General features: G+C 46.4%; 1 long non-coding RNA gene across 2 annotated transcripts in view; it reads left to right on the plus strand.

The window, feature by feature from the left end:
• The window catches only part of LOC119384920 (uncharacterized), a 99,639-nt gene that overhangs the window by 34,995 nt on the left and 58,644 nt on the right, over positions 1–6,000 (plus strand). Inside the window, exon 3 of one of the 2 annotated variants that reach the window (XR_005181986.2) lies at positions 2,805–3,252. The exons of the other annotated variant lie outside the window; for it this stretch is intronic. This is a non-coding gene — a long non-coding RNA (uncharacterized LOC119384920). Of the gene's footprint in view, positions 1–2,804; positions 3,253–6,000 lie in introns of those variants that run through there. 2 annotated transcript variants of the gene reach the window in all.

The raw sequence follows: 6,000 nt of genomic DNA on the forward strand, positions 1-6,000 counted from the left end.
AGTGGGTTAGCCCAGGCAAGTGGTCGTCGGTGGCAAACGCACGACGAGCCCATGTTATCTCTCATAATTGAACACGGCAACATTCGTGGTACCCAACCTCCCATATAATGAATATCTTGTGAGATAAAAGCCCATCCGCCGCTTCTTATCGGACGTCGTGAAGGAGAACTTGAATTAACAATTCACTAGCTCAAACAAACCGATAAATTATCCTACTACGCCAATCAGAGTTTCATAGGCGTAGCTCTAGGGAGTGGTTTTTTTGTGCTTCTCAACCATGCTGCTTCATAACGTGTTATACTATGAAGCTATCTGTAGCATTCGCTTCCCTCGGAAGTTAATGTTGCGGCCGTACGATTGCACCATTTGACTGCAGGTTTACGTAGACAGTGGTTCCGTATACGTTAAGAACATCAGATACCGCAAGGGTTAAATCGTGGTGATGGGCGTTAGCCGTCGGTACGGAGATGTGCCACTAGGCGTCAACGTGAGTACGTCCACATCAAGCGGCGCTATATCTGCCAAACAACAGTAGACATTGTACAAGCTCTCATATACCAATGGGCTATAAACAATCAACTTCTCCTCTGACGGCATGTTTCACTTCCGTGTTATACCGATTTTTATGACGGAGGGATCAGCCATCTTTTGGGGCAGAAGTTTACCGAATATATAACTCAACATTTCACGTTTCGGCTCTTTGGTTCTTCATTGTCACAACCACGGGATAATACAAGAAAATTCGGCAGATCCCACGTACCGTGGGAGTCAATGTTATGCGAAGCATGCGGCTGGAAGGTGACTGTGGCGTAATTTTTTTACTGAGCGACACCTCACAAAATGACGCTATAGATTTGTATAAATTTTATACGCACACATATATGTTGAAGAGCCGCATATGCCTTATATAACCAGTTGTTTACGGTTGGGTAACGCTGCCAACAGCAACGTAGGTGTTACCAACAGCAGAAGCGGTAAGCTGATATGTAGTGCTTATACTTGTCCCTAATGATGGAGAACGCACGCACGTTTCACGAACCCGTGTGCATGTGTGGAAGAAGTTCTTGAAAGTTCTTCAACGAGGTCATGATCACCGTGATCAGTGAGCACCAGCAGCTGGTCATGACTTGTTATAGGATCCGGTCGTGATCGCGGTGACGAGGCGTCCATTTGTAGTGAAGTATGTGGTATATTAGAGCTGTTGAAATTCGTGGATGCCTCGGTCATTTCATCGACAAACTGTGAGTCAATAGAGCCGGTGACATGTCGGAACCTGAAGCCACCTTTCGCGTTGGTGAGGTATAGGCCGTCGAGGCTGGTAGGCCTGGATAGTGCTACGTAGACCAACATCAGTGGATGGTGCTTGTCGTATTCGTAGACTGCCTGGGCGTATGTGGCCTACGTTGCCTAGTCTACAAAGCGGCTGTCAATCAATCTGGCATCATCCTCGGTCAGCATGAGGCCATCGCCCAGCCTCGTAAGAAATGAAGAGAACACTGCGTCATTCTGGCGGACGAAGTGCACTTTACGGTGCGGTGATGTGGATATCATACGTAACTTTGGTTAATGTATTCCTCCGGGGTCGAATGCTTCAATATAGTTTGCTGAATCATAGGAATACAAACTTAATGTTTATTAGACTGCTATAAAAGTGGAGCCAACACTGGAGCTACATACGTTAATCTATGACGCCTATATCTTAGGAGTACACATCGTAGAAGTATCATGTAGTGCTCATTGATTTCTTGTAAAACTAGATAGCAAGCACCACAACCACAATTGACGTTGCACCGATATTACGCCTGCGTAGACTGTTTTTCCAAACCAGTTTATGGACCTGGCGTGGCTCAGTGGTAGAATACCTGACCATAGGCGTGCGCAGAGGGGGGGGGGCAGGGGGGGGCGGCCGCCCCCGCTAATCATCTAAGAGGGAGGGGCGCAAAATCTGCCCCATACATGGACTTTTTAGGGTGGGGGGCGCTGCGATGAACCTTCGCCCCCCCCTAATGAGGAAACCTGCGCACGCCTATGTACCTGACTGCCACGCAGAATGCTTGGGTTCGATTCCTGCTGGGATCCTAACTTTCATTCTTTACATTCGTCAAGTCAACGCTGCCGATGTTGGTTTTCCTTAACGATCTCGCATTTAAGTTACTAATGTCTGTCCTCGCCGTTTCTGGGTAGATATAAACTGTCAATCACCTGTGGCGCATAACCGTACACCGCGGCCCGTGGCAAACGGGTATGTGCCACACATGTCTAGTGGAAAGGGTTTGACGACGTACGCGACAGGATTTTCACGTTGATCATGTCATGACCTGACAGTCATATTCGTCAAATCCTCTTACCCTCCCATGCCAATTTTTTGGTCCGCACTAGGTTAAGGAGGCGATCATGAGAGCACCCAGACGTAGGTGGCTAGATAGATAGATAGATAGATAGATAGATAGATAGATAGATAGATAGATAGATAGATAGATAGATAGATAGATAGATAGATAGATAGATAGATAGATAGATAGATAGATAGATAGATAGATAGATAGATAGATAGATAGATAGATAGATAGAAACGCTCAAAGTGCCAAAGGTTCGCTAAGAAATGCCTCGCATTTAGTACGTTTCAACAATCAGTTTCGCCGAATCAGTGATGAAAACATGAAGATAACGTGACAACTGGACGTGATTGGGTAAAAGAGTAGTGGTATGAACAATAGTATTCAGTCCATAATACGTTTTCTATATTTTCCGCTGTCTGAGCTCAATACAACTACGCTTGTGCTCATTACTGTTTTATATTACAGGGCGCGCCATGAAAATGAAATACAAGCCGAGCTCCAAGGCAAGCAAGCGGATATCGGTTGCCTGGAATTCAGCTCGTCCGAGAAGATTCTGGGCAACAAGAGGGAGCGGCGTGTACACTTACTTGCACGCAGTGATGAGAAGCCGCACGCGTGTACTGTGTGCGGCAAGAGATTCGCTTACAAATCGTCTATGGCGAAACACGCTCGAGTGCACACGGGTGAAAGGCCACACGAATGCTGGCTGTGCCCTGCGACGTTCTCCCATTCGTTCTCTCTTACGAACCACGTGCGGACACACACCGGTGAGAGGCCACACGAATGCACCCAATGCGAGCGGAGACTCGCCGCCAAAGCGACCCTGTGGCGCCACATGCTCGTTCATTCGAGAGAGAAGCGTTTCGGCTGTGGTTTTTGTGCCAAGAAGTTTTCTATTAAACAAAACCTCGTGAGGCACGTTCGTATTCACACTTGGTGAGAGGCCTTACATGGCGCATGTGCCCAGCCTGCGTTCGGCGACGCCTCAGCACTGAGTCACCACACGTCCACCCATTCTGGTGAGAGCCCATGGGTGTTGCGAACAATGGCGACAAGATATTTGCGCACAAATGCACCTTGTCAGGCACAAGAGGATGCACAGGCTGGTTGATTTCTGTTGTTTACATGTTACTCGACCCCAAATACTTCGCACGACAGGTTTACATCCGGCAGGGCTCATCACACCCATAACGAGAAACAATACGAGTGAAAAAGAGGGCTAAAAAGACGTGGTCAAAAAAGGATACGAGACCACGGCGCTTAGGAAGACCAGCCAACGAGCCAAATGCGGACCTTACTGAAGAGAAAAATTACCAGTTTCCAGCCGGAGAAAGGTACGCCGTCACGTCAGTATATATCGGGACTAAATATTTGGCAAGATACAATTAGAGAATTGTTCGTTCAATCATCATCTGGTATTCAGCTAAAACCCCGAGAATGTGTGAAAGCGCTATTATTGTCGAAGTGTCTCCTGGGCACGAACACAAACGACGATGTAATAAACATTGCATGACGGTAACTGCACTATTGTGATGGCTTGACGAGGACGTGCTCACAATTGTATTACAAGGGGCTGTTGCACCGCATCTTGTGCATTGCAGGCCACATGCCGGCCCAACCAGTCGCTATCGGATCAGCCTCAGCCAGGCCCGTAGCCAGGATTTTTTTCTTTTTTTTTTGGTGGGGGGGGGGTGCGCCACTTGCTGAAAACTGACATTTTGAGAAAAGCACCCGTTTTATTAATTCTTTTGGTAGGAACACCTACTTCACCAACATATCGGGGAGCCCCCCCACTCCCCTGGCTACGTGCCTGGCTTCAGCCCATCTGGCTGTGACAAATATCTGACAGATATATCGGATCTGCGAGTGTTAGACATGCGTATTAGTCATACTCTGGTGTAGCAAACTTCTTATTTTCAGATGGCTCGTTGACATTTATGCATTGACATCTCGCATTACAACTATACTTGATACGTTAGGTTCCCTTGGTATGTACGTCGTATGCCGTGCATTGTATGGTTTTGTCAACGAGCGACATGTCTGCTCTCATTCGTGGATTCCACCGTTTGCTTAGGTGCGAATTTACGCCTACGCTCTTCCTTGACCCTAATAAATAACTTTTGAAATCATGCCACTGTTTTGTTGTCATCTTGCGCAGACCAAAAGTAGCATGTTATCTTTGTGGTTATTTTCGATATCAGCTTTCCTCGATTCTGGGATGGGTAGCGCGGTGCAACGCTGGTTGGCGTACACAGACCACGCCGAGGCGTAAGAGTGATTTGATTTGAAATCAGCTGAAGGCGACAGAAGAGTTGCAGTAGCTATGCTTTGTGCATGAGGAATGCGCTACAAGCCTAGTTACCTACTTCGCATGCGTAATTTGCTATTTTTCTGAAGCGTGGTACCTGAGTATATAGGCATGCAAGTAGAAATTAAAAGCTCAACAAAGGATGCGACGAGTACGTGGCAGGCGTATGACCCCTACTGCCGGCGACAAATGACGCAAGACACCACAGGGTGTGTCCAGATAAGATCGAACACGAGGTCCCGGTCACAATTCCGGATTTTGGTGTAATTTACTGTAGGCCTAGGCATTACACCCAGAACAATGGTTTCGAAGTTAGTTTTGCGAAAAAGTTTTGTTCGCCTGAAAAAATATATATAAATTTTCGCTGCAAAAACACTTTTCCGCCAATTTCGCGATTTCTTTATTTTGAGCGCACCTTGGGAAAAAACTGTGCACTTCGTGGTCACAATATTTATTCCTCGCAGAGAACAAGTGAAATACAATCCTATGAGCCTATTATTTTTCTTACCTGGCGAAGCACTTTTCGAGAAAGAAAACCACAAACAGTGCAAATCACACAATACACCTGCATTTCAGAAAGTTATTGCTGCAAACAAGTTAAGGTGAGGGTAATCAAAATCTGCAGATATTGACTTTGATATTTGCACTCTCTTCTAAATTGATTTCCATGGTTTTATCACGCTCCGTTTACTCGATAATTTGGCTGAAAAGTATGTGGTTTACCAAAAACGCCGAAGTTTGAAAATAGTTTTCTCAAAAGGGCCATTTTTATTTTTTTAATTCCTCTGATTAAAGTCAAGCACGTCCCCTACCATTCTGCATTAAAAAAAACGTTTCACGATATTGGTTGCTAAGAAGTTATAGTGCGTCAAATGTGACCAAGTCAGCCTAACGGCCGCGCCGTTAGTTCCGTGCTGAAAATCGGATATACGTTGTTCACAGTAGATTGCACACGACATAATCTCAATGCAGCAGCTCCATAACAACAAATGCATAGCCAGGTGTCATAGTTTAGCACGCTTTGTCTTGCGATCAGCCGCTTTCACTTTTACATTCACGGTGATGCATTCCTTCTCTCTTTCGTCCTCCGAGCGTAGTTTGGCGCGCAAGCGGCGCTCATCCACAGTCGAAGCGGCACTCATGTAATGTGAGCGCCCGCAGCATCGCGCAGCATCAGCGGTCTGAAACATCGCAGCATCGCTGCTTCAAGTTTGTCAAGCGGCCAATCGCAAGACAAGGCTTGCTGCTTTGTGATTATGTCGCGTACAATGTATGTTGGAGAACTTATATCCGATTATCAGCACATAACCAACGGCGCGCCGCTAGGCTGACTTGGTCACAATTGACGCATCA

The sequence above is a fragment of the Rhipicephalus sanguineus genome, chromosome 3 (assembly GCF_013339695.2).
Source record: "Rhipicephalus sanguineus isolate Rsan-2018 chromosome 3, BIME_Rsan_1.4, whole genome shotgun sequence".
In the NCBI taxonomy this organism is placed as follows: Eukaryota; Metazoa; Arthropoda; class Arachnida; order Ixodida; family Ixodidae; genus Rhipicephalus; species Rhipicephalus sanguineus.